The sequence below is a fragment of the Acomys minous genome (assembly GCF_964271855.1).
Source record: "Acomys minous genome assembly, chromosome: 11".
Taxonomy (NCBI): Eukaryota; Metazoa; Chordata; class Mammalia; order Rodentia; family Muridae; genus Acomys; species Acomys minous.
In genome coordinates, this window is record NC_140492.1 from 87,256,006 (window position 1) to 87,262,487 (window position 6,482).

The window sequence follows — 6,482 nt, forward strand, 5'->3', positions numbered from 1 at the left end:
TATTCTGCTATACTCAAAGGTTGGTGCTTATACCAGGTGTAATCAGTGAGGCTTCTCCCACAACTGATGGAAGCAGATGCAGAGAGCCACAGTCAAACATTAAACAGAGCTTGCGGAATCCTTTAGAAGAGGGAGAGGAAGGATTATAGGAGCCACAGAGGTCAAGGACACCACAAGAAAACTCACAATATCAACTGACCTGGTGAAATTGGTGCTCATAACAACTGAACTGACAACCAGGAAGCCTACATGGGACTGACTTAGGCCCTCTGAGCATATGTTACAGTAAAGTAGCTTCATGTTTCTGTGGGACTCCTAGCAGTGGGAGTAGGGGCTCTCTGTGACTTTGTTGTCTGCCTTTGGGACCCTTTCCTCCTAGAGGACTGCCTTGACTAGCCTTAATCAGAGAGGAGGTGACTAGTTTCACTGAAACTTGATATGCCATGGCTGGTTGATATCCATGTGGCTCTTTTCTGGAGAGAAATAGAGGAGGAGTGGATGGTGCCGGGAGAGATGTACTTATTTATGGATGTGGAAGTGAGAGTCAGGCAGGAAAAGAGGGAGAGGAAACTGCAGTTAGGATGTTAAAAAAAAAAGATTAAAGTTGCTGGTCTTCTGATATTGCCATTACATATATGTATACACAATGCACAAAAGTAAGGAAAAGCCCAAGTGTCAAATATCTTGGACAATATATCAGAGGTATCAAGGGCTCTTGAAATGATAAGTCTTTTACCTTTTGAGAGCTGGCATTACAGGTTTGTATCACTCTGCCTTGCTTATTTGTTTTAAATGTGAATTTATTCTTATTCCATTTCTGATGCATTGTATTGGAAAAGAATTTTCCTTAAAATTAAGAGTCTCTTACAATTACAAATTTAATGCATGCTATAATAATATTCTATATGCAATTTAAACAAATTGTTTAGGAAATTTTGTGGTCTAAAAAACTCCCTACCCATCACGTGAAAAGTGCTTTGTCTAAGGTACTCTCCTCTTTACAGCATATTTTCCCCTCCACCAGTTACCATTCAGAGCTTACTTTGTCCCGACACTGAATAAATCAACATTCTCATGTTGGTTGAATATTAGAAAAAAACAAAATTTAAAAATTTATCATTATTGTTATTATTATTATTATTATTATTATTATTATTATCATCATCATCATCATCATTATTATTACTGTGTGATCCATCTTCAACTATGTTGGCTTCATATTGTCTGAGTATCAAGTCAAAATTGAATTTGAAACTATAGTTCTTTGGACTTAGGGTCAGTCTTTCTAGGCTACAAATAGGAAGACGGTCAGCTAAGACAAGGCAAGGTGTGTTAAAGAACTGATAAATCGTTACAAGCAGAATACTGCTGTTCAACTCCACAGCTTGCCCACTGAGCGTATAGAGTCAGCTGTCTTGTTTACTTCTTGCATTGGTCTGCACAGCTGTACCTCAGACATTTCTTTGCAAAAGTAGCTCTCTCGGCCTCCCTCTCTGTAGTGTCTCGTGTGAGCTGTTCTTTCTGATGCTCTGATTATTCAGCCACCACGAAGGCAGCTCCTCTAATTAGAACAAGCAGACTTTAGCTTCCCGCTACTTATTAGCATGATTATTAAATTCTCTACAGCTACTCCTTTCCTGAAAACACTGTTTCTGTCATACTCCCAAAAGAAATACTACAATTATGAGGTCATTATTGACACTTAAAAAGATCAGAAGGGACGTTCCTGATTTGGCCTTTTGCATCTTTTCAAATTAGTTTAATAATGTGAAGCCTTTCTATGGATAGAAAACACAGGTTACACTGACCACCTCTGAGCCTTAACTCACATAAAAAAATACAAAGCTGCAAGCAGAAGAGTGCTTCCCTTTGACTACGAGAGTGCTGAATTATTACAAATTATTATAATTATAGTAAATGCACTTATTAGGGTACTTTCATGCAGTCACTCCTTGACAAAAAATAATTCTGAATAAAATTATAAAGTGAAAGTCAGTCTTCCCCCGCCATGGGATTCTTTATATTGATTTATCTTGCATCTTTCTCTATCCACTTGTGTAAAGCATCCCCAAGGTTAGTCAAAACTATGAAAACCAAAGCAAGAGGATAATCTGAAATAGAAAAAGAAACAACCAATAAATTATAAATTAAATTCAGGCTGTCTGGCTTTAGGAAGAAGAAGGAGGAGGAGGAGAAGGAGGAGGAAGAGGAAGAAGGAGGAGGAGGAGGAGGAGGAGGAGGAGAAGAAGAAGAAGAAGAAGAAGAAGAAGAAGAAGAAGAAGAAGAAGAAGAAGAAGAAGAAGAAACAGTATTAATATGCTTCATGTAATCTGATCACATGGGCTAGCTGCTTGAAACTGAGTTGTGAATTATTAACGGTGGAAAGAGGAGAAAGAGATACCATATTGTTATATTAAATGTTAAACACCTCCAAAATCCTAGGTGTTTAAATACAAGGTCAACAGCTAATAGTGCTGGTGTGGGAGGTTGCAGAGATTTTTGGATATGGAACTTAGCTGGTGAACCTCAGACCATGGAGGCAAAGCTTGAGGACTATAGATGGCCCTGCTTCTGGTCTCATTTTCCACTTCCCAGTCATCCAAAATGAGAACCAGCTGAATTGCAATATTGCCCTGCCCAAATGTCTCCTATACCTATTGCTTTTCCACCATAATGGTCTGTTCCCTTTGCACTCTAAGCTAAACTGGGTCATTCTTTCCTTAAGTTTCTTCTGTTCAGTATTTTGTCATAATGAGGAGAAAACCAGATAAACCATAATCTTTAGTTCAAAAATATACAAATATGTAAAACATACATTTATAAATAAGAAAACATTTAAATGTTAAACCATGTCAATTTTTATTGTGACTACTTCTTAATATACATATACTTGTAGAAGTGTACATAAAGAAAAAGTAAATTCTAAAAATTAGAATTTATAATATTTCTACAAAGTAGAAAAATCAGTATACAAATTTAAAATAAGTAATTTAAGCTTTTAAAATATATGAAACCTATGAAAATTAGTATCACACTGTATTCTGTATGTATGAGTCTCTGGTATTTATACATGCACATTTTCAACTTTCAGGCATATCAGATTTGTCATTAATAATCAATAAAAGGTACTTCCTCGAATTTTTCACTGATTCTTGTTTCAAGTTGAATCTACAAATGGTTCCTCTTTCTTTTTATTTACACTTTGTTTATATTTTTATTATAAGTAATTCACATTACATCCTGATTGCTATCCCCTCACTTGCATTTTCCTCTTCCTACCATCCTCCCTCTTTAAACCTATTCCCTTCCCCTAGACCTCTGACAGAAGGGGACCTCTTCCCCCACCATATGACCACAGCCTATCAGGTTTCATCCAGATAGCCTGTTTCCCCTTCCTCTGTGTGCCACCAGGCCTCCCCACCAAGGGAACACAATCCTTTGCAAGACAGCAATTCCCACTGGATTTTTTTCCCTTTGCACTCTTCAATCCCAAGCTGTCTCTGAACACTTTGTCCAGCATTTTCTAAGTTTGTGTTCACTCAGCCTTCCCATTTAGCAGTATAGCATCATAGGGGATTTAAAGAATGTGCATTTGTCTTGGCACTCCCAGAACCAACTCTACACTCATAAGAAGACTTGTTAGGTTATAATACCAAGAGCCATGTACCAGAGAGTCTTTCTTGGAGGACAAAAGTCCTAATATATATGTTAAACCATGTCAATTTTATTGTGACTGCTTCTTAAAATGTATTTAAAGTGTATATATTATGTACACTTGTAGAAGTGTACATAAAGAAAAAGTAAATTCTCACATGTATATGTATGTATGTGTATATATATATATATATATATATATATATATATATATATATATTTCCCAATCAATGAAACAATTTGAGTTGCCTACGTCTAACATCCATAGCAACTTAACATTGTGCTCACAGATACCTGTGCCTTTGTAAGGAAAGTGGCTATATTCATACATTCCTAATATCCTCCACTCGCTCCTCAGTCAATAGTCTCATGAAAAGGAAGGGGAAGAATTAACAATTTGACAGACTGAGCAAGAATCAAATTTTATTTACATGCTAGCACTCGTAATAGGAGAATGTGTCTAAGCCCAAGGGCTTGTTTTGAGACTAACTACTGTCACATTTTGCATGTTGCAGTTCTGATAATGACAAACAGCATCCTTGCTTTTAGTTACACACCTGAACAGACAAGAAAGGAAGACGGCGACAACAAAACACAAACGCTTTCCTGTCAATTGGTTTCAAACTAATAACTGGGTTGAGGATAGAGATGCAAAAGCATAGTCACACTGTACCTGCCCATGTGCAACAGGCCTTTTTTTTCTTTTTCAATTAGGAAAGTGGATGTATGAGTCCAAATAAATAAAACTTAACAAGGAAATAATAATTTTCCTGTGAAATCTTACCTTAAGTAATGAAAGAAAACTTAAGAAAAACCATATTATGGCTGAATTCATTTTTATATTTTGAAAGAAAAGCTTCTTCATGCCTATGAAATGCAGTAAGTGCATTTACACCATAAGTAAATTTTAAAAAATAATTTAAAAAAATATTATCTATGCAGCAGACACAGGAAATAGTAATTTATTCAAAATAATAGTATTAAATACCAACTTGTGATACAAACTCTAGTGCTTGTAGAACTTGCTTTGGAGACAGGCTGGCCTCGAACTCACAATGATCTGCCTGCTTCTGCCTCCTGAATTCTGGTGTTAAAGGTATGTGCCACCAAGGCCAGTACCATTAAATTCTTAGGGACACAGGTTTCACAGAAAAAGTTGCTTTATTATAGCAAATTCTCTAAAATATACATCATTGAGAAGTTGACAATAATATGTGTATAGGCACTAAATGCCCATATTTCAAATACCCATTTCTTGAGTTTGGGATGGAAATAGTAACTACTATATTGGTATTTGTAAAGTGAGAAAGCAACTTGATATGATTCAATTACCTGGTGCCCCAATAGAGTATTTTTCTATATCTCATCCTAAACAAAGAAGATTTAGGAAAACCATTTGTTTATGTGTATATTTTGAGAAATAATCAAAGCTACATAATAAGGAGTAAGAAAGCCCCACGCTCTGCACTCTCCATCTTGAGCTTCCTTAATAGATTCCAAACAAGGGAGTGGGTACTTTCCTTCTGCGTGGTGCCCTGCTCCTTATGTAGCTGGTCCTGAGACGGAGCACTGGGTCTGCGTTATAAATAATCACTGCACTTTTTAAATCACATGTTCACGGACTTCAGTGATACACACCGGAGATTCAGTACAATTATTATGAAGATGACAAAATAACAAGGCGACAGTGCTGCTGCGGGTCCTCTAATCATCCAGGAAAAGGAAAGTATGTTATATGGAGGCAACAGAAACCACAGGAGATAAAAATCATTTTATCTTAGAATTCATTCACACCAGCGACATTCAAGGAAGGCAAACCATTACATTAAGCAAGATTTCTGAAGTTATGAGACAAATGAGTCAGTAGTAGATCTGGGAGATTTAAAGGGAATGTGACCGGGGCAAATATCCCAGATTATAATCAGGAATCCCTCAGACTATAAACTTAGTGTGAGTCCTGGACAAATCCATCAATAAGAAACCAAAGGGGAAAAGCATCCATGTCTAACCATGGGAAGGAGCAACCTGAGCTCAGCTGAGTTCTATGAATCATCACGCTGACCTCAGCAGCTTGCTCTTGTATGAGAGATTGAAACGATGTAAGGATACTGAACACAGTGAACATCGAACTCCATCGTCAATACTAGGAATTCTCAGTTACTATTCCTGTCAGTGTGAAAGTGAGCAGCAAAAATACAGACAGTCCAAACAGAGGAGCTTGAATTCCTGTTCTTGCTGTGTCTGGGGCTGCTTGAGATCAAAGCCTGTTTTGACCCGAGTGTTCCAGAGAACCACAGCGCTTTGGGTACCCTCTCTCTAGTTCTCAACGCAGGCTAATTTCATCAAGCTAAGGTCAACAATTTGTTTGAGTGTTTTTGTGTATAGATTTTGAGCTCCACTAGTTTTTAACTAGGCTTTATCCCTAATAAGTAGCCGTTCTTGGCATATAATGGAAACGCATGCTTGTTCAAAACAGTCCACACCCCCTTGGGAAATGTCTGTAATTTATAACAAAGGATATAAAGTTCTGCAGCATAGCAGAGCCTGGAGATTTATTCATATTCTGTTTTGCTTCTCTTTTTTTCTCCATCAAGGAAATAATTTTCAAGCTGGCAGATCTAGAACAAACATCATTAGGAGGGAACTGAAGTACAGGATCGGTGCCGAGATAATAAGGGAGCACTTTACAGCTTTAATTTAAGCTTTCAGGCTCCGATAAATTATTTCCCAGGATATTTAAATGACTTGCAGGTGTGATCAAGTAACTACGGCTGTTACATCCTAAGAAAAGATAGAGAAAAGAGGAGGTTCCAGAAGTGTGGATATGA